At 29.2% G+C, this 25,244-nt stretch overlaps 1 long non-coding RNA gene across 1 annotated transcript; it reads left to right on the top strand.

Annotated features, from left to right (window-relative positions):
• The first annotated feature begins 354 nt into the window (after positions 1-354).
• Positions 355-23,893, top strand: LOC123267611. The gene is made up of 3 exons (XR_006510082.1): positions 355-681; positions 16,468-16,474; positions 23,882-23,893. It is a non-coding gene; the product is annotated as an uncharacterized LOC123267611 (long non-coding RNA).
• The last annotated feature ends 1,351 nt before the right edge of the window (positions 23,894-25,244 follow it).

Raw genomic sequence — 25,244 nt, 5'->3', positions numbered from 1 at the left:
TATTAAATTTTTTCGGCTGAATCGATCACTTTGCACAGTAAAAAATTTTGCGTCATTGCGTCAAAAAACTTAGTGTTAAAAAATATTTTGTTCAATATTTAACACTTTTATGTGTAAATTTAACATTTATTCTGTTAAATCAACACAAAAAAGTGTTAAATATTTAATACAAAATTTTTTGACACATTGCAATGACGCAAAATTTTTTGCTGTGTGACATTCTATATCGCAATAATTTTTGTTTATGAAAAAAATTTTAATGAATTCGCTGTTAAAAATTCTGTTCAATGAATATCTATAGAAAAAAAAAATTTTTTATTTACACGGAGAAAGAAATATCGTCAGAATAAGGATACGTATCGTTATTCTGACTATACGCCGTATAGTCATTTTTTTAGAGATATACGCTGTATAGCCAATTCAGCTATCCAGCGGATTATCAAAATGACGATCCATATTATTATTTTAGCGTTACTTTTAGTTAATTTAACTATACAGATCCTCACGTTAACGAAACAGTTGCCTGTTTTGACGAAACTACATATATTTACAAGAGCTATTCTCTGTATGCTTTTAAGTCAAACAAATGAATCCTTAAATCAGAAATCCGGATTGTTATTTTAAGGAAACGTCATTTGAGGATACGTTGGATAGTCATTTTAACAATATTTTTTTTTCCGTGTATTATTTTTTAATTAATTATCTGTGATCAGATATCAAAATTTTTTAATGGCTTAGACAAAGACAATTTTTGATGACGTCAAACTTCGTTAAACAACGAAACATTAAAGTGTTATTGTCTATGTGTATCATCATCATCATCATCATCATTATCATTATTATCAGGGAATCATTTAACTCTTCGTGTCTATTTACCAACACCTTTTAACATCCATAACACCAGACCGATGGTAGATACTTTGTGGCCCTGGTGTCCATTGACACGCCTATGGTGCTTAAAGCTCTTTGATTCCTAGTATACATGGCGTGGCAGATGTTATATTACCAAAATATATGGTATTAGTATACCGAGACATTTTTAAAAACACATGCTTCTGTGCCACGTGGTCCACCCACAATATATAATACAGTCACTCTCAAAGAAAAAATTTGATGATGCCTGGTGTCATGTTGCATTTAAAGCTTACTACACCTACTCTTTACTATAACACATTTGTTTCATTTTTTTTTTTTTTTTTTTTTTTTTTTTTATAGTAAGCCACAGGTTTTATTTCTTTGTAGATGGATTTAACAGGCCGCCAATCGACCAAGAACTGGGGAGCATAACTGAAATTATGATGCTGCGATATTTCAGAATTGTTGTTAATTTTTTATTTTAATTATAACCATCTTTTGTAAGTATTTTAACAAAATCTCGTTTTTTTCAATTTTTTGAAGTTTTGATAAATTAATTTAGATTAGTATGGAAGTCTTTAGAATGACAGACCCAACAGGATGTGACCTACTTAGTAAAGTCGTCTTGTACTTAACTGCGTCGTGAACTTTGTATAAGATAGGAAATAAGAAATGAACAAAGAATCTGTTATTAATGATTTGAATTTCAAAATTCTTTATTTATTGATAAACACATTTTTAGTTTTTTGATTTAATGAAAAAAAAATAAAATTGAAGAAATTCATAATTAATTATTAACATAAATTAAATTTTGCAAATTTTTCGTTGGAAATTTGAACTTGTAGAATTTCTTTAAGAAACGGACAAATTTTAAGCTTTAAAAATTTTTTGATTATTAATTACGAAAAAATTATTTATTAATTTAGCGATGAATAAATTAATAAATTCGTCAAAAATTTTTGCAAAAAAAATATGTTTTTACGACAAAGTAAAATTTAATTAAATAATTTAACGATCTTCTCTTGAGATTAAAATTTCTAATAAAAAATTTTTTTTTAATTTATAATTTAATGATTTTATCTACATCAATTTTTTTCCTAAACTAAGTCCATTAAAAGTCCATAAGTTCAAAAAATAAATAAGTTGATTTAAACCATTTAATCTATATTAATAATAACAAAAAAAAATAATTTTTATCAGTGTCTAATAAATTGTAATGTTCTATTGATGATGCAATAACCAATACATATCGAACAATAATCATTGGCGATTTATCTCGGCAAGTCTCACGAGACTTTAATATCGAAATGGTGGTAGATATAGTGTATTATACACCTATAAATATACAGATATATACATTAATGTTTACATACACACAAGTAAATAGTCAGTATCAGCGGGTGCGCATTTGCCCATGAGTCAATAATATGCAAGTTATATTACAGCGACTGTTATGGGCGCCTTGTAATCGGTCATTGAGATCTGTCCGTAACCAGCCAGATAGTTTATATCACTGTGTAGCACTCTACCGAACAAAGTTGAGCATTAATACACCTCGATAATTGTACGCTCGCACTTGGACTCGAGTTGATTCGTCGATCGATCGAGATACACGCGATTGATCCAGTCGATCACGCGTGACTTAACTTCGCATGGTTTTACTCATATCTCCGTACATGTGTACCAATCTAAATATATATATGAATGACTTATCCATATGGATTTCACCAAACTTTATTTCTCGAGCTAAACACGGCCCCGGTTCTATTCGTGATATTATATATCATATTGATCATGTATATGCACACCCAATCATCCATCTTACTTGATTGCCAGATAGATTTCATCTAGATTCTATATATTCTCCTACAACAAGTGTTCATTAAACTATATGTATATACATATTTATACATATTAAATACTATTTTTTTTTCTTTTGGATTATTATTTGGATTTTTTTTATCTAGAGCTTGTGAAAGTATCATTTTTAATGATTTATTGCTTGTTTTTCACACAGTTTAATTTCGTCTCATAACATTGCAATTGATAAGCTTGAGAAATTTTCGTTTTTAATTTTCAATACTTGTCAGTTGATTTATGTTAAAAACTTAAAGTAAAATTCATAAAACTTTTGTTTTTACTAATAAAATGCAAAAAATTGATAGTAATAATCTGAATTTAATTGAATTACTAGAAAAAGATTTAAGTCTAAATATTTTTTTTTAGTTTATTAGTAGCCGCCAGATGACTTAAGGGGTTATACGCAGTTGCAAAGCTAAAAAAACAACATTTTTATATGAATTTTTTCTAGACACAGTTTTTAATTATCAATTACAAGTGATGGTTATTTAAATAGAGCCTACTTTCAAGAATACAATAGCGCGTCAATCATGTAAAAATATAAATGTGCACCGCTCCTGTAGAAGATGTTCTGAACGACCTCTAAAAAAAAGGCGCTTGGCGGTGATCTCCAATTCGGTGGTTTGGATTATCTGAAATCAAAAAATATGGTGAATTCTTTTACAGGATAGATTAATGCAGGTATTGGACGAAGGAATAAGAAAAATTTTGATTTTTGACAAAATGACGTCTATTTGTAAAAAATTTTTCGTTTTTGTTGAAAAACAATTTTCCAAATTGTTAAAAAAAAAAATAGTAATAATTTTTTTGAATCTTATTCCTTCGTCCAATACCTGCATTAATCTATCCTGTAAAAGAATTCACCATATTTTTTGATTTCAGATAATCCAAACCACCGAAATGGAGATCACCGCCAAGCGCCTTTTTTTTATAGGTCGTTCAGAACATCTTCTACAGGAGCGGTGCACATTTATATTTTTACATGATTGACGCGCTATTGTATTCTCGAAAGTAGGCTCTATTTAAATAACCATCACTTGTAATTTATAATTAAAAACTGTGTCTAGAAAAAATTCATAAAAAAATGTTGTTTTTTTAGCTTTGCAACTGCGTATAACCCCTTAATTCGGGCCAGAAAGTTTTCTTAAAAGTAGACAATTGACTCTGAAATTTTAATAGCGACTTTTTTTTGCAAACATTACGTCAGTTATTTATTTGATAGAAAATTTCTTGTTATAAGAAGAGACACGCCAATAGTATTTTCAAAATATCGTGTTTTTTGTCTGGACACAATTACTTGGTATCATCAAATTTACCGCACAATCTTAATGTATTTGCATTTATTTCTTCTGATAAAAATAGTATCTATGATGTAACTGAATTCTTTCATAATTGGAATATTTCAGAATTCAAATAGTTTGGCTTATTAAATATTGGCTTTGATTTTAATAGCAATAAGGTAAAAGCCCCAATAGATGATCACGTACCAGTATATGATCACTCCATGTATTTGTATATCTATATTCACAAATATATGTACCACATGATCATCTATTGGGGCTTTTACCTTACAATTCAATTAATTGACGCTTTTGAGTATTGTCTTTTAACTACACTCATGAATTTTCGGTGTTTCTAAATATTTGCTGGCTACTATACTGGTTTTGCAGTATTTCACTGGTTTATGTGCGTGTCCAAAAAAAGTAAAATATTATTATGAATGGTTATGTCAAACTATTTAATTTATTTTTTTTAATTTTAAAATGTTATTTTTTGTCGGTGATCACCAGAAAATCATATGCATTTTGAGTATATAATTGATTTCGATAAATTGGATCAAGTTGTTTTTACTCTTGCAGTATTTGACAACTATCATTAGCTTTTAGAATATCGTGACAATGAAGTAACAGTCAAAAATTTTTTCAAAAAATATTTCTCAAATAAATTCCATACTTAATAATGCGTCAACTTTCAAAGATTTAGAAATATAAGAAATGACTCTTTCTTTTTATGTATCATTTTGATATTACACACTTATAAATAAGTAAGAGATGGTATGAAAATTTTTTATTTTTAATTATCACCATTTTTTATTCTATATATTAAATAGAATCTAACAATAACTTAAGAAAATTTTTGTTCTCATACAATGAACAACAATGTTACAATATTGGTCTAAATTAAATCGAAAAATTAAGACAGAATGATTTAAATAATATTATTTTTAACTTCATCAGTAGCCCGTCAGATGGCTTCAGACCACAAATCGTTCTCTGAAGTAAATAGTTCACTCTGAACTTATAATAGCAATATTTTTCTCCCTCTAAGGTTTTGTACTTGTTTATTAAATTGGTTGTGAATAAAATACAACACTTTCAATGTTTATTATTAATACTGATGATCACTTATGAAAATGATATTCATGAAAATTGAAATTCTACGAAACGGTTAAATTATTTTGTATAAAATGAGTAGTTGTTAGTTGAAATTATAAAAAAGAAATTTTTTAATTGTCAATAATCTATTTCAATTTTGATGTAGAGCTAACGCAAGTTTAGACGACTCAACTCTTAATTTAGACCTAACTTTCGCTAATTATAGAAATAAAGTGAAAATCGCATTTACCCTAACCGAGATTCGAATCCGAGCCGCGCGCTTGCCAGACCGACCACCAACCCCTACGCCGTACGACCGATAAGTTAACGCACATCTCACCATTCATATAAGCTAAATCTATATGGTGACAGAGTGTAACGGTTTATTATTTATATAATTTATGTTATTTAATATTGTGTTTTGATGAAAATTATCTATTTTTTACAAATGTTTATTAATTAAAAAAAAAAGCAAAAGTCAAGTTCTTACATTAACTTTAGACTTTTTAAATCGTTCAGTATATTTTTAATATCATATTATAATATTTTAGTTTTTTTTTAAGACCGTATCAATTTTGACAATATACAATTGTTTTGTTGAAATAATAAATTTTCAATTTTAGCATTTGCTATCAAATATTCGTTAAGTAATAAATATTCACTGTTCCAAATTCTATTACTTAATGATTAATTAAATTTGGATTTCCCATTGAATGACCAAAGTTAGGTTGCCCAATTCTGGCTCAAGTCTGGTTTGCTATTCAACGGCCAAGGCTAGGCATCCCAGTCTTGGTTAACGCTCGGGTAATCATTGAGTCGGCCAAAGCTAGGTTGCTCAGTCCTGGCCCAAGTCTGGATCGCCATTGAATGGCCATGGCTGGGGGACCCAGTTCTAGTCCAAGCTCGGGTAATCATTGGGTTGACCAAGGCTAGATTGCCCAGTCCTGGCCCAAGTTAGGGTGACTCTAGGCTTGGCCAAGACTAGGTTATTCAGTCTTGGCCCATGTTAGGGTTACCATCCAACGGCCGAGGTTAGGTTACACAATCTTGGCCCAAGTTAGGGTTACCATTCATTGGCCAAGGCTAGGTCATTCAGTCTTGGCCCATGTTAGGGTTACCGTCCAACGGCCAAGGTTAGGTTACACAAACTTGGCCCGTTAGGGTGACTCTAGGCTTGGCCAAGGCTAGGTTATTCAGTCTTGGCCCATGTTAGGGTTACCGTCCAACGGCCAAGGTTAGGTTACACAAACTTGGCCCGTTAGGGTGACTCTAGGCTTGGCCAAGGCTAGGTTATTCAGTCTTGGCCCAAGCCTGGGTAATCATTGGAATGGCCAAGGCTGATTGCCCAGTTATGGTCCGGACATGGGACAATATAGGTTTGCCAAGATGGGCTTCCCAATAATGTCCCAGGCATGGCCCCGTCGTTCAACTCTGGGGCTTCCTGTATGACGTCATAGCTTACATAATAAAAAAGATTATTCAAACCTTGTGGGATTTTTATCACATTAGTATAATTAAAATTGTAATTTAGGCAGTAAAGTGTTCTGTATCAGAGTAAATAAGTTACTCCGAAATTCTGCTGTACGATTTTAGAAATTTTTTTCTCAAAACATTTTGATCGATAACTGTGATTCCATTGATGTTTATTACGGCCGTTGTTGTTGAAGGAACAAACAAATTTCAATTTGTGTAACTTGAGTAGAATGAATTTCAATTATGATGGAAAATAGACGGTCAGACCCTTTTAATAACCAAAAACAGATCAAAATATGAGCGATCTTACAATAAATATTATCCACAGATTCGGTAGAATCTGGCGCCAAGTTCCGTTCAAATCCGTTGTCAACGGAGCGCCAGACTACCGACTATGTTTACTGTAAGCAGAACGGTATTTTGAGGTTGCAAAATTTTATTTAATTCTACGATACTTTTTTTTCCTAAATTGTATATTATAACAGTAATTCATACTTTATTTTACTGTTATTAATTAATTATATTCACTTATAACAATTAATCTACTTGAAATTACTAAATTTAATCAGCACAAACTATAGCAACGCAAAAATTTCGATCCTGACTTTTTTTCGATGGGCAAAATGATCTGCCACAGACTAAATAATTCGAGAATGCATAGTAATCCTTCATTAGATAGGAAACTACAGTTAAAAATAGATATTTCACAGCTTGCATCTACACCCGCCAGGGTGCGCTGGAATTATTTTTACATAAACTAGCTTCAAGAGGATAGTTTGCTATAAAAAATGCAGCCAACGCGAGATTTAAGTTAGTACCAATTGTAAATTTTTATTATAATTACAAAAAATACTAAAATCTGAACAAAAACAGTTTCAATGTAAAAAAATCGCGCCAAGTCCACGTTCATAAAACTATTAAGAAAAAAAAATTTGTTTTTCTTTACAAAAAGATATAAAATAAAAAAATTAAAAAATCCAAGTAACCGATATAATTGTTTATGATTTTCGGAAATTAAAAAAAATTTTGTTGTAAATTTAAAAATTTTTAAAAAATTTTTGGAACGTACTTGGTGTGCGTCATTGTGTATTTCAATTTTTTTAAAGTCTAGTAAATAGATTTTACGAATTTCATTAAAAGTATTAAAATATTTTACAACCGCGCACACTAAATACGTTACAAAATTTTTTTTTTAATTTTTAAATTTACAACAAAATTTTTCTTAATTTCCGAAAATCATAAACAATCATACCGATATGATTTTTTAATTTTTTTATTTTATATCTTTTTGTAAAGAAAAAAACAAATTTTTTTTTCTTAATAGTTTTATGAACGTGGACTTGGCGCGATTTTTTTACAGTGAAACTGTTTTTGTTCAGATAATAGTTTCCTAGTTCTTAATTTCCAACTGATAATTTCAGCAACCTGTTTAATTCTTGAGATTCATTAACTTATTGTAGCTTTGATTATATCATTACTTTTTAAATTAAATTTTTTTTTATGAAAGTTTGTTTAAATTACTCATGAACTTTTAAGAAATCGTGATCAAGAATTTCGGATTGAAAATTATTTTATTTATATTTTGTAATATAATTCCATAATATATAAAATTTTTCAACCAGAAATATCTCAATTGTTGAAAAATACTAAATTCAAACTAGTCCTCTTTGTATTTTGCTGTTATATTATACATTATTTTGATATAATAAACACAACAATAAAAACTAATTATTATTAATAAAATATAAAGGATAGTAGCTTTAAAATGAAAGCAGGAAGAAAATAAAATTTCATTAGTTATAAATCACATAGTAATAAGTAATAAATATCATATCGTTATATATTTATAAAGTAAAAAATTAATTTAATTAGAGAAATCATTTAGAATGTAACCAGTCAATTTAAAATTTTTATATTTATATATGTACAATATACAATGGTTAATCGTTAAGTGACAGAGTTTCTGACTGTTTATAACATATATATATGCATATGAGTTAATATATATATAAAAAATAACACATGAACGCTACATTTGTGAATGAACAAGTGTGAGTAGACTATTGTCTTGAGTAGACTTAGACCAGTGTAGTTTAGTTAGAGAAAGTGTGACCCTAATAATATATGCCTTGTACACAGTGGAAAATGATTACTTGATTAGAGAATCGAACAGCAATCACCAGCACGCGCGATTGCATGATCAATTGTGTTCATTATCAAACATTCATATCAGTAAAAATACGTTTTAGAATCAAGAGTAAAATAATTCATGATATATTAATAATAATAAAATGTTTTGTGCTTTTATTGTAATTACTTATTTTATAAGAGGAGGCTTTTTTTTTTAATTGAAAAATTATGGTTTTTATTAATGAAATTAGTTAACTTTTTTTTATAAATTAATTTTATAATCAGTAGCGCTGTCTCGACGCCATGACCCAGACAAGCTTGCAGACAGTCTGAAAACAAGTTGCCTCAGGGCAGTGATCCTTTTTGGACCACCAGCTATTAACCAGCAGGATGTAAAACAATATTAACCACCCGTGAGCATTTATAAATAAATTTATAGGTAATTAATTTACGTTTTCATTTATATGCTTAAAAATTTACTGAATATTTCAATCCTAATAAGACACTATTTTTTAGGGGAAAATTTTGCAAGTAGTTTTTAATTTATTTTCCGAGCTTGAAGTAATTAAGTTTATACTTGTAATTCAGAACTTTTTTGAATGTTTAAATATTAAAAAAAAAAAAGGTGTTAATCGCGATTATTTTTTCTGCATATTCATAAAGATTTATTAAAATTATTTTCTGAAATATATTATCAATTCTCAATCATTACACTGTAAAAAAAGCGGTGTTAAAAATGGACTCATTTTAACACCGCTATGTAACACCTGTACATTAACACCGGTATTCTTTTGCGGTGTAATACCGTTGTAACAGTAGAATACATTTACACCGTATTGGAGTATGAATATTACACCCGTACAAAAAAAATTTTGGTTCATGGTGAATTTCCGGATGAACTTCAGATTGTGAAACAAATATGAATTTCATAATGAATTTCACGGCGAATTCCAGCTGAATTTCATGATGAATTTGAAACAAATTGTATAAGAAACTTAATTTTTTTAATCTATAAAAAAATATTCGCAGTCAATTATATTGGAATTTTTAGTTTAATTTATACTGACTTATAACTTATGATTCTTAAGCTTCTATTTGGATTTTTTTTTTTTTTTTTTTTTGGAGTAAAAGAACACAATATTCAAAATTAGTATATTACACTATTAGGGCAGAAAGTTTGAGATTTCTGCACTGCGCGCTATGTTGCCCGAGGCGTAGCCGAGGGCATCACACGCGCATTCAGAGCTCTCAAACTTCTGCCCGTGTAGTGTATACTATTTTTCTTTATAGCCGGTCGAAAGTACGTAAAATATTTCATGTACTGTATCAAAAAAAATTGATGCCTGCCCCCGACATTTGCGGCACGAGCGAAGCGAGTGCTGCTGGTCAGGGGGGGGGGGGGCAGGCATCAAATAAAAAAAAATTAAAAAACTTTTTTTTTTTAATTTTTAGATTAAATAAAACTGAAATTTCTTAAATTTAACAAACATAATAAAGATTATTCTCGGTTAAAAATAGAAAAAACGAGCTTATTATCTGAAAATTAACAATAATTAATAAAAATCAAATTAAATTGTTGTTACTGCATACATTTTTCTAAATAATTCATTAATTAAATAAAGTTGATCCATTTTACACACGTCACTGTCAAACTGAATCTCAGTACAGTACAACCTGGTTATAAAGTTACATCGGATGATCTACTCACTCTTACGACAGTTATATTTTTATCTATATCTCTATCTATATATGAAATATTTCATGTAAGTAGAAGAAAGAAAGAAATATAACCAAGTTGTATTGTACCATCAATCGTAAATGATCAGCGTAAACAAAACATAGTTAGTAACAAATGACTAATGTCAGTCGCGGTAGCGAAAGCATTTGCTCCCGCTGTTATAGAAGGCGAATGTGTAGCTTTACCAATGCACGAATCTTTAACTTTCTGCCACGAAATAGGTGCAAAAGATGAGTACTTTCGACCGAGATATAAAGAAAAATATTTTAAATTCATCATGAAATTCAGCTGGAATTCGCCGTGAAGTTCATGATGAATTTCGAATTATTATTTTGCATATTGTGTTCTTTCTCTCCAAAAATTTATCTAGATAGAAGTTTAAGAATCGTAAATGATGAGTCAATGTAAATAAAAATAAAAATTCCAATATAATTGACTCCGAATATTTTCTTACGGATTAAAAAAATTAAGTTTCACTATATAATGTGTTTCAAATTCACCATGAAATTCATCTAGAATTCGCCCTGTAATTCATGATGAATTTCGAATTATTTTTTTGCATATTGTGTTCTTTTCCCCCAAACAATTCATCTGAATAAAAGTTTAAAATCGTAAATGTTGAGTCAGTATAAATTAAACTAAAAATTCTAATATAATTAACTGCGAATATTTTTTCATAGATTAAAAAAATTAAGTTTCATGTACAATTTGTTTCAAATTCATCATGAAATTCAGCTGGAATTCGCCGTGTAATTCATGATGAATTTCGAATTATTATTTTGCATATTGGTTTTTTTACTCCTAAAAAATATCTAAATAGAATCTTAAGAATCATAAATGTTAAGTGAGTGTAAATAAAAATAAAAATGCCAATATAATTGACTCAAAAGTTTCTTTACTGATTATAAAAAGTAAGTTTCATACACAATTTGTTTCAAATTCATCACGAAATTCAGCTGGAATTCGCCGTGAAATTCATTATGAAATTCATATTTGTTTCACAATCTGAAGTTCATCCGGAAATTCATCATGAACCAAATTTTTTTTTATACGGGCATGATCCATAAAACACAATTAACATTCAATATTTATCAAAATGAGACAAGTAAAATTTATTTAAGAATTTTCAATTTATAAAATAACGCAGAAATTGATTTAGTGAATGTTATACAACAAGTTAAATAATATTTACAATATTAAATGTTTAGGAACAATATAATAATTATTTGTATCGTAACTCTGATGTTTCTCATAACATAATGGATATTTTAAACATGATAAATTAATAATTTGATAACTTTGTTTTTTTTTTTTTTTTTTTTTTTTTTCAGATATTTCATTTGCACATAAACTCATATTGTAACACATAGTCTCCCATAGCTTACACAACAGCATTATAATATCATTATAAAAGAAAATGGGTAATTATATAAATGGGTAATTCGTAAATTCTTAAATTGTCCTAAAATTCTCCGAAAAATTTTTCATCTATTAATTTTGGGACAAATTTACAGCCATGCAAAAATAAATCATCTTTTTTTAAATCATTTAAAAAACGTTGGAAATTGTCGTAAAATTGTTCTAAAAATGTTCCAAATTTGTTGTAAAACATTCTAAAATTGTCCCAAAAATGTCCAAAAAATTTTTCATTCATTAATTTCGGGACAAATCGACAGCTGTGCAAAAATGAATTATCTCTCTGAAAATCATTTAAAAAACATTCAAAGTTGTCGTAAAATTGTTCTAAAAATGCTTCAAATTTGTTGTAAAAACATTCTAAAACTGTTCAAGAAATGTTCCAAAAATGTCCGAGAAATGTCTCAAAAGTATTCAAAATTTGTTCTCAAATAGTTAAAAAAATGTTTTAAGATTATTCAAAAAAGGTTCCACATAAGATTTTAAAGACAACATTTCAACTAAATTGCTTCAAATAAATTGCATTAATCCTAAATTTCCTATTTATTTTTGATTGAAACTTTAAAATTGAAAAACAAATAACTTCCTAATTTTAAAAAAGTTTTAATTTTCTTAGCGGGAAGTTAAAAATTAGTTAGAATTAAAATTGAGAGCTCATTTTTCAGGAAGTTTTTTTTCAATATATAGAAAATGACATTATGCTAGAGGATAAAAAAAAAAGTCTTTCGAAACGAATCATCCTATTACATGTGTTTCAACTTCAAAATAAGATACATTTTTTACTGACCTTGACAAGTAAGTCAAAAAATAGCAAAATTTTTCTAAAAGTTGTATTATTAAGACCAATACAATAATTGAATTCCTATGACATTATTTAAAAACGAAAAATTGATAATTTATAAATAAAATATATTACATTATAATGTAAAGGTATTGTATCAATGTCTAAGTATGTTTATTTTTCAAATTATACATTCAAACAAACAATTAAAGTAAATAAGTAAATAGGTGTGAACTAAATTTATATCACAGTATAGATTAATTAATTACCTGCTAAAATATTATTGCGATGATCTGATGAATAATTACTAATCAGTCGTTGACTCAACCTTTATTGAAACCATTAGCTGATCTTCACCTGCCTCACAGCTGTCAGATCCAATTTATTAATAGTCGATCCTTTTAAACCTATACATAATATCGACATGATTATAAATTATAGCGTGTAAAAAAATAGATAAAATAATTAATAGCCTATTTCTCTACGGATACAATTTGTAGGAAGACGCGTGCTAAGTTCAATGTATACCTTCTGTTGATATGACGCATCAAATTGATGTATTTGTTTTTTGGTTAATTGTTCGAGCTCAATAGCTCTCAGGCGTCACTTGTGCTTATGGTGTAGAAAATTAACAGATCAATTTATTGATTTTCAATTTATTTCAAGTTATCTGTCATTGAATCTAGATCAGTCATTAACCGACAGTTTTTTTCCACATAAGTCGTTTTTTAGTAAAATTACAATAGAAAGTAAAAAAAATTGTATGCAATAACTGCTGCGACAATTTTACGCAATAGTATCAACAATTTCCAACAGGTGTCCCGTAGGCGCTGCAGCTTTTCGTTGCAGAAGAGTTGACTTATATATGTTAAGTGCGATTGAATGACTGAGTTAGGAATTTATGTAGAGCTTACTCTCAATAAATTAATTTAATTATTGTAGTCTTCCTTAGAAAATTATTCATAATAACCTTCAATTTTTGGAGTATAAATGTTTATTCTAAAAATAATTTAAGATTGCTAAATTGATTGAAATAAATGATCGAAGTAAGGTGGTTTAATTTAATTAATAATATTCATTGAATGCGTTGACGTTTCTATCTATCAACAGCTTTTATTTTAACTTGGTAAGTTCTGTAGCAGTTTTTCGGAAAGTAATTAATCATAAACGAATAATAATTTCAATTAAAAAATTGATTTCCTCTGCCACTTCCCTAACTTGATGAGCAAAATAGTAAATCAAATATTAAATTTCCAATACTTTTTAATGTTCCACAGCGACATGACTTAAAATTGTTTTTTTGTCGATAAAATTTAAGTTAATCTAAATGTAGGAACATATTCGCATCATGTATGAACTTAATTAAATCTTAAAAAAAAAAATTAATTAAATAAAATTTTATAAATACTTTATAATGATAGAAAATCACCCTTATTTATTTGTTCTTTGTTTGCGTATATATCACACGACCAATTATTGTCTTTCTGCCTTGCAAAATCGTCAGCATCAAATTGCACTTAAAATCATAATAAAGAAAAAATTTGATGAAAATCAATTGAACTATTTTTAAAAAAAATTATTATAGAATCGTTACAGTATGACTTTGATGAGTAGTATTGGATGTTTCCGACAGAGAGCGCATGGTCGCTAAAATGTCGCGTTGTCAAAGACTTGACTCAGATGTTTTAAATCCAAATGAAAAGCTTTATCAATAATTTTTTATGGCAACTCTTGTAATATGAATTTTATAGTTTTAGTATTTAATTATTTGAATAATAGATTTCATCGATAATAAAAACTAATTGTTGATTGTTAAAATGTGCTTTAAAATCAGCAAACTACGACAAAAGTAAAGTGTTGAATAAAATATTTTTCATTAAAATTAATTAATTTTTATACTTATACTATCAATTTACGCCATTACATTATTTTTATATTGTTTATTGGACACGATTTCTGTTTTAATTTCACTGGAATTATAATAGAATGTTTTGTAAACTAATGTCGAATGATTGATTTTGGTGACTTGAAATATTGAACTCACTGATTAATATTAAAAGTTCATAATCAAGTCTATTTTTGATTAAAAATATTTTTTTATCAAAAATGAATTGTGCTCAAAAAATTTTTTTCTTAACAACGGGAGCATAAAATGCTTTCGTTACCGCGACTGACATTAGTCATTTGTTACTAACTATGTTTTGTTTACGCTGATCATTTACGATTGATGGTATCATACAACTTGGTTATATTTCTTTCTTTCTTCTACTTACATGAAATATTTTATGTATAAATGGAGATATAGATAAAGATATAACTGCCGTAAGAGTGAGTAGATCATCCGATGTAACTTATAACCAGGTTGTATTGTACTAAGATTCAGTTTGACAGTGACGTGTGTAAAATGGATCAACTTTATTTAATTAATGAAGTATTTAGAAAAATGTACGCAGTAACAACTATTTAATCTAATTTTTATTAATTATTGTTAATTTTCAGATAATATGCTCTTTTTTTTTTTTTTTATTTTTAACCGAGAATAATCTTTATTATGTTTGTTGAATTCAAGAAATTTCAGTTTTATTTCATCTAAAAATTTTTCAAAAAAAATTTTTGTTAATTATTTTTTATTTGATTTTACATTAATTTTTTTTTATTTGATGCCCCCCCCCCCCTCCCGGACCAGCAGCACTCGCTTCGCTCGTGCCGCAAATGTCGGGGGCAGGCATCAATTTTTTAACTTCCCGCTAAGAAAATTGAAAATTTTCAAAAATCGGGAAGTTATTGGTTTTACCCCGTTTTTCGAAAATCGAGTTTTTATTAGATCTCGACGTTTTGAGGTCCTAGGAAGCTTTCCTGACTATTCCCGCGAGGGTGTCACTATGTCTGTATGTATGTGTGTGTGTGTAAGTATGTAAACCTCTTATAACTTTTGAACGGTTGAACCGATTTCATCGCCGTTGGTTCCATTCGGAAGGGCTTCGCCAAACTTAGATTTTCTGTTAATTTGAACCGATTCGGACCGATAGGTTTTGAGAAATTTGGAGAAATCTAAAAAAAAGTAGGAAAAAAAATTTTTTCTGAAGTAGATTTTTTGGGATAACTTTTAAACGGCTCAACCGATCGATTCCAAAAACTAATCAGCCCTCAAACTTGAAAAACCACGTCGATCGCTGCATATCCGATCGAAATCAGTTGATTTGTTCGAGAGATATCGTGAACGCAAGAAAACCGGAAAAAGTGTTGTTTTTGTAGTTACTCCGAAATTTCTGGTTTGACCAATTTAAACTTAGAAATTCTTTATGAGGCTTGAAAAACTGCGTAGAATGCTGCCAACTGCGGAAAAATCAGATCATTCATTCAAAAGTTATTGCGGTATGAACATTCAAAAAATAGTGTTCTATGAAACTTCTATCAGACTTTTGAGCTCAAAGAGCTCAAAAGCATAGAAAAGGTATCTTTTTGAGCTCGGAGAGCTTAAAACAACACACAGATTGTACTTTTGAGCTCGAAGAGCTCAAAAAAGCGGCCAGGTATTAACGGGATTAGCGGGAAGTTGCAGGGATGGCCTTTAGGGTCAACCGTTTTCCTAATTTTTTTCGATGCAGTACATTAAATATTTTACGTACTTTCGACCGGCTATAAAGAAAAATAGTATACACTACACGGGCAGAAGTTTGAGAGCTCTGAACTGCGCGCCGTGATGCCCTCGGCTACGCCTCGGGCATCATGGCGCGCAGTGCAGAAATCTCAAACTTTCTGCCCTAATAGTGTAATATACTATATATTTAAAAAGGGAATGCCCTATTTCTTTACTATAATTTCTTTTCTGCCCTCAGGCGGAAAGTGGCAACTTTCGGCCCGCTGCGCTAAACGAAATTGCCGCTTTCCGCCTCTGTCGGACAGAAAAATAGTATACAAACCTATGGCAGGAAAATAATAAATATCTCAGATCACATATATGTCGACCTCGGCTTTGCCTCGGGCAACATATATGTGTTCTGAGACATTTCTCATTTTCTTGCCACAGGTGTGTAATATACTATTTCTTTTTAAAATCTGTTTCTAGTTCTTTAAGTCTTTGTGAACGTTTCAATTTATCTAACTGAATAATATTTTATGTAATCTAAAATTTTTCTATGAACATATTTTGACGTCGCACCAAAGTTATAATTAGAAAAAAAAAAGATTGAAAAAAATTCGAAATCTTTTTTAATCAAAATTAGTTAAAATATAAACATATTTCAAGTAACCTTGAATCGAACATCCGCTTCCGGAAAAAAGTTTTCAAGTGAGAAACGAAAAACATCTCAAATAAACAAACCTAAACTCGGATATAAATACATCTATATACAGCATTTATCCATAATTTCTATCCCTAAATACGTATTTCTTCAAGAGTGAACGTTCTCACATCTAACGACACCGACTTTATCGATTAGTATTGATCTTATCGGCGAAAGAGCGGCTTTGCAGGGAAAATCTAACGCCAGAGCACCTGGCTGATGGCTGGTTCGACCCCCGCAGCACTCACGAGCAGATGCCACTCACCGGTTCACTCTCACGTCTTTCGCGTGATCCTTCCTTTACTTCGTGATTACGTATATACATATATGTTTGTGTATATATATATGGTGCGATGACGTATGCTCGTTCATATACACAGACATGCACACAAACGATACGAAAGAAACACACAAAGTGTATTCAACAAGTCCCCTAACTTAAAGAGAATGAATGTCTGTAAGAAAAAAAGGGAAGTTTATTCTCAATGAGCGCAATCTCCAACGAACTTTTAGATCTGGTACTTCCAGAAAGGAAAAATACTATGAGAAAACAACTTTTTCTTTATCTCATTCACTCTCCCTTATTTTATTTTTTTCCGGTTGCCTTTTATTGTCCACTTCTTTCTTTTTTTGTTATTAATTTTCATTTATACTCGAAAATCTAGGACTGACTTTTTGATTTATTAAGAATTTTATGCGCAGTAACATAAAAATCTTGAAAATAATAATAATTTTTGGTACAAACAATTTCCAAAGTACAGCTATAGCATTTCATAATTTTTTTCTAAAATCAATTATTCAGGAGTTTTGATCATATTTATCATGATTAATTAATTATTTATTATTTTCTACTATATGTTTATTATAATGCTACATATTTTAAGATATTGGAGATAATGTTGTAGTATAAAAACAGTTTTTGTAGAAAATTTCCGAAGGTAAAATTTTAGTCTCTTATTATTTTTTCCTAAAATCAATCGTTTAGGAATAATAGCTATTCTTAAAGTAATTAAATAATAAATTGATGATATTTAAATTAAAATTTCTCTTTTATAATAATAATAATAATAATAATAATAATAATAATAATAATAATAACAAAATATTCGTAAAAATTCATTTAATTGTTTAGATCGTTAATTTTGTTATTTTATGAGTCAAAGGGGAGAAAGAATTTAACAATGCGAGGATCGGTGAATTTTCACACGTTAAACGGAGAACGAACCCAGTCGATGTATGTTAGTATATTAGTAATGTATATTAGTACGTACCATAATGCCTATATATGCTGAGAGTAGAGGTTGAGATGGCAAAGAGGGTGAGAAGAGAATGAGAAACTCCAGTGCAACCTGTCCCCGGTCCTGCAACGGTCATTCCCACGACATAAGTAACTCACCTGTGTCTCAAGATCATGAGATTGCTAATATATAGAACAAGAAAACTACTAAAAGCGACCTTAATCTTGAATAATCATAATCCCAATAATTTCTCTACTTAATACGTTAGTACGTTATTTCGTGGAGCGTTTCAAATAAAAACATTTGAATAATCAATAAAAATTAAAAGAAGGCAAAAACACATAGGCTTAAAAATACATGAGTTTGCTTTGGAAGAATATTCCCATGATATTTTAAGACTATGTTGGTACACTTAATAAAATAACCTTTGAAATGTTTTTGATTTTTCCACGAATTTTACTAAAACACTAGACATTGAGGCTGTGCCTGTCAATTTATCAAGATCAAATCGACTTGTACACTGAAAAAAAAAGGTTAACTTGATTCAAGAGGAAAATTCTTGAACCAAGAAAATAATTTTGAAGAGGGCAATTCTCTAGAATCAAGACAAAAAATTCTTGAATCAAGTAAAATTTACCTAAACCAAGTAAAAATTTCTTATTTTAAGAATTTTTTTACTCAAATCAAAAAGATGTTCTTCAAAATTATATAGGGGAAGGGGGGGGGGGCAAAGTGGGCCCCCCTAAAATTTAGAAGGACTCAACATTTTGGGGGCAAACTGGACCCCCTGAAATTTTTTATAAAAAAGGTGAATAATAAATCATTTATACTTTTGGTAATGATTAAAAGATGTTTTTGTCAAAAAAATTTTCATTGATTCTAAAAAGTAAGAAAAATAAATGAAAAAAACAATTCGTCAAATTTTACCACTTGCTTTTTCGTAAGGGGTTATGAAGAACAAAGACTAAAATAAAAGAAATAAGTCAATAGGAAGATCAATTTTTAAAAAAGTGATGGCTATATCAGAATAAAAAAGCCGATTATTTTTAAATTCATTCTTTCTTGGGTTGAGTAAAAAAATAAAAAAAATCCTGAAAACATTTTTAGTAGTGTAGGAAAGGACCAAAATTTTTTAGCTAAATCATAAAGGGTTGAGTTCAAAAGTAATCAATTTAACAAATAAAATACCCCATATTTTCTGTAATTCTCCTAATTTTTTAGAAGAAGTAATTTGTTAAAGACGTAATCTATATATATATAGGAGACTTTCTATAGATATAGATAGTCACTCATCACGATATCTCTGGAACTATAAGACCTAGAGACTTGAAATTTGGCAGGAATATTCCTTTTGCCAAGTAGAGGTCAGCTAAGAACGGATTTCACGAAATTCCACCCACAAGGGGGGTTGCGGGGGTGTTCACGAAAAAAAATTCATATTTTTCAATTATGGCTTTTAATAGTTCAAAACTTGGTCAGAATGTTTCAAATTACATTTAGAAATTTTTTAAAAGGAATTCTGTGACATTCCACCCCCTGGCGTGCCTGTGCGTGGGTGTCAAATTAAGAAAAAATTCGTAAATTTCAATCTATAGCTATTAATACTTTGAAACATGGCCAGAATGCTTTTTGGCGTTTTGAGCTGTTAAGAATAAATTTCATTAAATTCTACCCTCACATGTCCGTGCGTGGGCGTAAAATTAAAAGAAATTGTACCTTTTAATCTATAGCAGCTAAAGGATTGAAACTTGGCCAGATTGATTTTTTTGGAGTTTTTGAGCTGTAAAGAATGAATTTTATGAAATGCGACCCTCACAAATCCTTGCATGGGCGTTAATTAAAAATTATAAAATTCAATTCCTAAAGGATAATAAGAAGGCATTAAATATAAAAAATTAAAAATTTTTATATAAGGTAAAAGCCCTAATAGATGATCATGTACCATTATATGATCACTCTATGTATTTGTATACCTATATTTGTTAATATATATATACAAATACACTGCCGTTACCCTCCCAATTTATTCCAAAAACTTATTTTTTAAAAACTTCATTTTTAATTTGTTAAAATTTATAGATGTTAATTTTTTTTAATAATTTTTTTGCCATAATTTATTTGTTAAAAAGCTATTAAAATTATTAAACATCTGCTAAATTAATTTTCATAGACGTGAACATGATAGCCTGAGTTTGAATTTTTCATATTTAATCTATATTTTTATAAATTGAATATGAATAACATATTTCAAACCCTGACATTCATGCTCACATCTATCCATGGTGTAGGCCTACTGGGGATCCCGCCATGTAAAATAACGGGGACGCATCGCATGACACAGTACCTCCATGGTGATGTGGAAAGCTGTGTCAATCATTATTTTTAACTCATATAAATTTATAATGCCCTAATTTATTATCTGAGTGTGTAAATTTCATAAAATTCATTTATGATATAACTACTTACGTAGTTAGATAACAAAATTAATATTTTTCGCGCCTGGCGTATATTGTACGCCACGCGAAGCGGGCGGGTTACGGCTAGTGATATATATAATGAAAGAATAACAGTTTTGTTTGGAAGTGATCGTAGATAAAAACTACGAAAATTTAAGACGTTAATATCTTCTGAAATACTGATGTTAGTAATTTAGTGCTTGCGATCTTTTTAGTAGAAAATCAAATTTACTACAAGTTAGTCATTCGTAGCTCTTCTTAGTGATGAGAAAATTTAATGAGTATATATAATCGGAAATCTTTTCACACCTTGATCAAGCTCTTCATAGTAATATTTGAGGGCTCAAATTTTCAGAGAATTTTTTGTAGGATATTGCGAACGAATTTTCGTGATGGGATCAAGAAAAAATTAGTCGAAAAAGGCACCTCATTGCTCATGCGCGAAAGTTTTATTTGTCTGAAAAAAATTACAACTCAAAGCTTTCAAAATGTGCGAAAAAAAATGTTTATGACAAGATTTTTGGAGGGGGCCCACTTTGCCCCACATTTTAGATTTTTTTATTTTAATGGACACAGCTTATCAATATTGAATTACAAACAAGGGGCTAAAAAGTAGTGCAAAGAATAACAAAAAAGTACGAATATGACCATTTTTTCATTAAGGGGCCCACTTTGCCCCCTTCCCTTCCCCTACTTGATTCAAAAACATTTTTTTTTCCCTGTAGGTTAATAAAAATGAATGAATATGAAGAAAAAATGGAGCATAAATACAAGTGTTAAAAAAAACGATAATCGCTTTTTTAAATCGATTAATTGACATTTTTATATTAAAAAGTGATGATATTGATTTATAATATTGATATTTTGAGTTTCGATGAAGATGTAAACACGATAACTTTAAAAAAAAAAACAATTTTTTAACTTAATTTAGTTTTCAATATTATCATCTGACTTATGGAAAGTTATGGATTAATTAAATATTGCAGCTTTATATTGTTTTTTTTAATTATAATTATTTTTTTTTCAGCTGGCAGTTAAAGAAATTTTCTGTCTTTTGAGCAGCCATATATAAAAATGTATTTCTCAACATAGCTTGAAGAGTTCTTCTTTTAAGATTCACGCATAAACCAAAAGAGGGAAAAATTGTAACGAGCTTTAAAATTAAATTATAAATAAAAAAAATTTCTTGTTATTACTTCAATATTAAAATTATTTTTTTATATTTATTCTTGAAGTGTATGGTAAATAAATATTTTATTTTTTATTGACGATTGATATAAAATTATTAAAAAGTTGAAAATAACATTGAAGTTGTTAGTGAAAATTCGTTGTATATTTAAATTTTATTGTGATTAATTTACGTCGTAAAACGCATACACATTTTGATTTACTAAATTTTTTTTCTAATACAAAAATGTGTTGAAAAATTTTATCAAATTAATTACAATCCTGTTAACAACAATATTCACATAATTGTTAACTTTCAGCATTCATCACCTAGCCAAAACATTCCCGTATACCTATATGTATGCATAACAGTATCGTATTATGTGTGGCGCGATAAAATGTTAGCGATTCATCATCATCTTTATCTTTTCTATTGCCGCATGATGCGTGAATTAACTAATGCTTACGCATATATATGTTGTATTATATATAAATGTGTTACGACGTTTAGTATCTTTGAAATACAGACACTTTATATTTATTTTATTATTTTTTTTTCTATACTCACTGTGTGTGTAAAGATATATAAACATATACATACTTTTTTGCAGACATTGATATTCCGTACAAAGATAGGTACTGAAAAATATTGAACGAACAAACGAATGCTGATTAGAAAAGCACTTAGATAAAAACGTTGAAAGACGCCGAAATATTCACGTATGAATAGTTAATTCTTTAGTCAAGTTTGAATTTCAAAATGATGATTATAATTTATACTGATGAATTCTTTTAATAATTTACCGTTAATTTTTTCATTGATACTATTTGATACATATCAATTAGATACATATTTATATTAAATAATCTATTCATTTTGACGAATAAAAATATTATTTACTGTTATTTATAAGTGGTAGAAAAATAATTTATCTTCATAAATAGAAAGTTTTTTTGTGTTCAGATATTTAGTGTCTAATCATCTATAAATTATTCATGATTTTTTAATTTACTAATTTTTTTCAATCGTAAGATTCGCATTATTTCCAAAACAATAGCAAGTGATTAGTGCTATGTTTTTTTAAAAAATTTATTTTGTTTTTATATTTGATTTTTTTTCTTCATATCATAAATTGTTTGGGCTTAGGTTTTCTGAACCTGACTCGACACTTTATGGTAGATGGCCACGTGCCATAAAACAAGCATTTTATCTTACAGTGAAAGTCTATCTTTCTCAAACTTTCAAATCATACATAAAAAAAAATTTGATAAATCTAAATGCATTTTTTTATTAAAAATTCAATTTCAAAATTTTTTTTCCAAAATTAAACGTGATTTCAACTCATCATTTTTTCTTAAATTTGAAACGATAAATTTTTGACCAAAAAAAGACTATTGGGCAGCCGAAATGAAAGTAGACTTCATAGTGAATCCAACAACTACTAAAATAATCATTTCCAAAACGAATGCAAAAGTAAAATTTCATCAAATAGACAAAGAGAGTAAATAATTTTTGGCATAGACTGATAGTGAGGTATGTAAATTACAGTTTATTTAATAAGCTTTCAGATGCAATATACAAAAATTTTACAAGCTATCGCATTCATTAGTTATTTCGCAAAGAAACAGTAAAAGTGCCAATTTTTAAGGATTTTGAAGAATTCAAATTTCAGTCATTCCTAAACTATTTAATTGAAAAAAAATATATAAGTATGCAAATTAAAGCTTACTTCGTAAGCTTTCAGGTGCAATTTACAGAAGTTCGATAGGATATCGCGTTCAATTGTTATTGCACGGAAATACGGTAGAAATGAAAATTATTGCGATTTTCCAAAATTTTTGAATTACTGTCATTCCTAAACTATTTAGTTGAAAAAAATATATGAGTATGCAAATTAAAGCTTATCAAGCTTTTAGATGCAATTTACAAAAATTTAATATGATATCGCGTTTAATTATTGCACAGAAATAAGGTAAAAGTGCAAATTTTAGCGATTTAAAAAAAATTTTGAATAGCTGTCATTTCTAAACTACACTGATAAAAAAATTAATTTGACTCAAGAGCCAAGAATACCATTTTGAAGAAAATGATTTTCTTGAGTCAAGAAATTATTCTTGATTTAAGTAAATTTTTCTTGTCTCAAGAATTTATTCTCTTGACAAGAAAATCATTGTCTTCAAAATGGTATGCTTGGCTCAAGATTTTGGCTCTTGAGTCAAGTTAATTTTTTTATCAGTGTACTCGACAGATTTGGCTCATCTTAGAACTTAACTCCAGAAATCGTCCAAAAAATGAGTATGTTACGTTTCATTGAAATCCGTTTAGAATTAAAGAAGTTACAGAAGAGACAGAGTCAGTAATATTGTATATTTATTAGGGTGCGTCAAATTTAAACTTCAGTGATGGACCTCTTAAAATTGGAATTTTGAGTTCCAATTTTAACAGTTGTGTTTGGACATTTCCTGAGACGGCCAAATTTTAAAATTTTGAAATTTCAGCAAAAATGCCTAAACAAAACTCCTGTTAAAAAATTATATGAAAATCAAATAAATCCCTTACGCTCAAAATATCTCAGGAAATGCCCAAATACAACTCCTGTCAAAAGCGGAACTCAAAATTCCAATTTTAAGAGGCCCATCCCGAGTAAAAATGAAATTATTATTTTTTACGGAAAAATAATAAATTTCGTTCGACCGCCGCACCACCGCTGCACCACCGCTGCACCATACCGCCGCACCACCGCTGCACGACCGCCGTTTGACGGACTATTACGCCGCACCCAAAAAATTTACTCCCCCTTGCATCGCCGCACTACCGCTGCACCACCGCCGCACCAATGCTAAATCATACCTACAATTTCACAAAAAATGGTATCATAATTAATTTATCACGCAATAATTAATTAATAAATAATGCGACTAGAAATCTTTATGTAAGACCTATTGATCAACCTCCTTTTAATCGAATGCCTAATATTAAAAAAAAAAATTTTTTTTTAATCAGGCCAAAGCACCGCGAAATTATTGATTTTTTTAGTCGTATTGTTGATGTAGATTTTTAATTTCCTCCTCGGGTTGCACAGAAGCGGTACGCCTATTGAAATACTCTGAAAGAATTTTAAAAATTGAACTGTGATGGGATTCGAACCTGGATCGTCTGCATGGAAGTCTCGAACATTGCCAACTGCACTGCAAGCCATACTTAACTTAAAAAATTTAGTTAAGCTATTTGAATGATCAACGAATATATTATTTCAATGTATATACCATCAAACAGTGGTATGGTGCGGCGGTGGTGCAGCGGTGGTGCGGCGGTCGAACGAAATTTATTATTTTTTCGTAAAAATTAATAATTTTATTTTTACCCGGGCACGTCACAGCTGTGGTGCGGCGGTGGTGCAGCGGTGGTGCGGCGAATAAAAATTTATTTACTTGTCACGGCGGTGGTGCGGCGGTGATACGGCACTTA

The sequence above is a fragment of the Cotesia glomerata genome, linkage group LG6 (assembly GCF_020080835.1).
Source record: "Cotesia glomerata isolate CgM1 linkage group LG6, MPM_Cglom_v2.3, whole genome shotgun sequence".
NCBI classification, from domain to species: domain Eukaryota; kingdom Metazoa; phylum Arthropoda; class Insecta; order Hymenoptera; family Braconidae; genus Cotesia; species Cotesia glomerata.
Note: the sequence above shows the minus strand (reverse complement) of the source record. Positions and strands in the feature narration are given on the sequence as shown.